The sequence below is a fragment of the Psammomys obesus genome, unplaced genomic scaffold (genome assembly GCF_907164565.1).
Source record: "Psammomys obesus unplaced genomic scaffold, mPsaObe1.curated_primary_1811, whole genome shotgun sequence".
Lineage (NCBI taxonomy): Eukaryota > Metazoa > Chordata > Mammalia > Rodentia > Muridae > Psammomys > Psammomys obesus.
In genome coordinates, this window is record NW_026586550.1 from 6,705,977 (window position 1) to 6,707,985 (window position 2,009).

At 42.9% G+C, this 2,009-nt stretch overlaps 1 protein-coding gene across 1 annotated transcript in view; it reads left to right on the plus strand.

The window, feature by feature from the left end:
* Window positions 1-1,916, plus strand: part of Zc3hav1l (zinc finger CCCH-type containing, antiviral 1 like) — a 9,448-nt gene extending 7,532 nt beyond the window's left edge. Inside the window, exon 5 of the transcript XR_008719520.1 lies at window positions 1,173-1,916. The gene's annotated coding sequence lies outside the window, so the exon portion shown is untranslated. The remainder of the gene's footprint in view (window positions 1-1,172) is intronic.
* Window positions 1,917-2,009: the final 93 nt, after the last annotated feature.

The following is a 2,009-nucleotide window of genomic DNA, read 5'->3' on the forward strand; positions in this document are numbered from 1 at the left end:
GAAGGAAGGAAGGAAGGAAGGAAGGAAGGAAGGAAGGAAGGAAGGAAGGAAAGAAGGAAGGAAGGAAGGATAGGGGCTGTTGCAGAGCCTGTCCGAGGAGCAAATTTGGGGTCAGTTTATACAAGTAGATGGTGGCTGACCTCGGGATTCTCACAGCAGGTGGGCCTGAAAATGCACAGCTCTTTGAGGTGTTTTTCACTTCTTCGAGTGAAAAACAGATTTGTATTTCCTTGGACTTTACTTTTCAAATTAGTTCACAGCACACAGTGAACAGACCCTGGGATAGAGCCATCCCAAGGCCCAAACCTCTGTAATGAGCAAAACCTTGATTCTAGGCTCCATGATCACACCTCCTTCCTTTGCTCTTATCATCTGCTGGGAATTCCTCAGAGAGTCATTGTGCTAGCGCTAGAGAGATTTGCCTTGGTAAAGTGGCAAGTTTTGAGGCCCCAGAAATTCATCGTGTCCTCATTTGAACTATTGTTTTCCTTCAGTCTTTCCCCACCTTATTTTGATACCATTATCCAGTCATTTGACATAAGACAACAAATTATTAATTGTCCTGTTCTCTTTTTTCCATTCCATGTCAAATCCGTTACCAAGTGCTAGAAGTACGGTTTCCCCTCAGAAACCTTCTAAATGTTCAGTATTCTTTGCCTCTTTTAAGATGCCCATTACGATAATGTAGCCACATTTAAATTATTGATATAGTTGGCCTTTGAAGATTTATTCTCTCATTTATTTTTTGACATAATCTCATGCAGCCCAGGCTAGTCTCAGACTCACTCTGTAGCCCAGGCTGGCCCTTAAACTCCTGATCCTTTTTCCTCCACCTCCCAAGTGGTGGGGCTGTAGGTGAATACTACCACATCTGGCTCTGAAGTGGCTTCTGTCTGCTTGCTTTTAATTCCATTTCACTTATTTAGTATATGTGTGTAGGCTGACACATGTGAGGAGGTATGTGATGCTGTGATGTGTATGTGGAGGCCAGAGGTCGCCTTCCTGTTATTGGGTCTCTCTGTTCATCTTTGGGTTCCCGGGATCACATTCAGGTCATTAGGCTTGGTGGCAAGTGCCCTTACCTTACTTACGGGACCTGGTGCTTCTCCAGCACTGGGGTCGCGGGCATGGATCACACCTAGCTCTCCCTCTTTTCCCTGCCTCCATTCCAGCTGCCTGATCTTTTGGAAGCAAACCTAATGATACTGAAGTTTTGTTTTTCCTGCTGAAACCATCATCGGCCTCCGTCATTCAGAAAGAGAACCATACATTCAGATCCACAGGGTGAGGAGTGACAGGGAAGAAGTGACATGGGGACAAGGAAGAAGTACTGTGGCAAGCTGCCCCGACTGTGAGGAGCACTCACTTCTGGTTTCCATCTGGGGGCGTGGATCCAGATACCCATATTGTTCAGCTTTTTCAGAAGAAGCCAGAAATATAGATATTTATAAGACTTTTTTTTTCTGATGATTAAGTATTAACTTTTTTGGTTCAGTTTTAAAAATAAAAGGTTAAGTTAGAGTCTGAAGCTGGGCAGAGCGGTGCATGCCTGTAATCCCAGCATTCGGGGAGGCAGAGACAGGTGGATCGCTGTGAGTTCCTGGTCACAGCCAGCCTGGTCTACAAAGTGAGTCCAGGACAGCCAGGGCTACACACAGAAACTTTGTCAGGAAAAAACAACAACAACAACAAAAAAAACACAAAACAAAGTTAGGACACTTCTTGTCAAATACTGAATTACTTTGAAATAGTTGAGTCAGTATATGCTGGTTTTTATTGGTTTTTGGTTTTACTTTTTTTTAATAAGTCAGGCTCTCACTATAGCTCTGGCTAGTCTGGAACTCATTTTGTCGAACAGGTAGGTCCCAAATCCACAGAGATCAGCTGGGATTAAAGGTGTGCACCACCACACTCAGCTCAGGTCCTTTATTAAAAAAAAAAAAAAAAAAAAAGCAGCTTAAATTTTTTGTTTGTTTTTCTTTTTCTTTCTTTTTTTTTTTTTTTTTTAA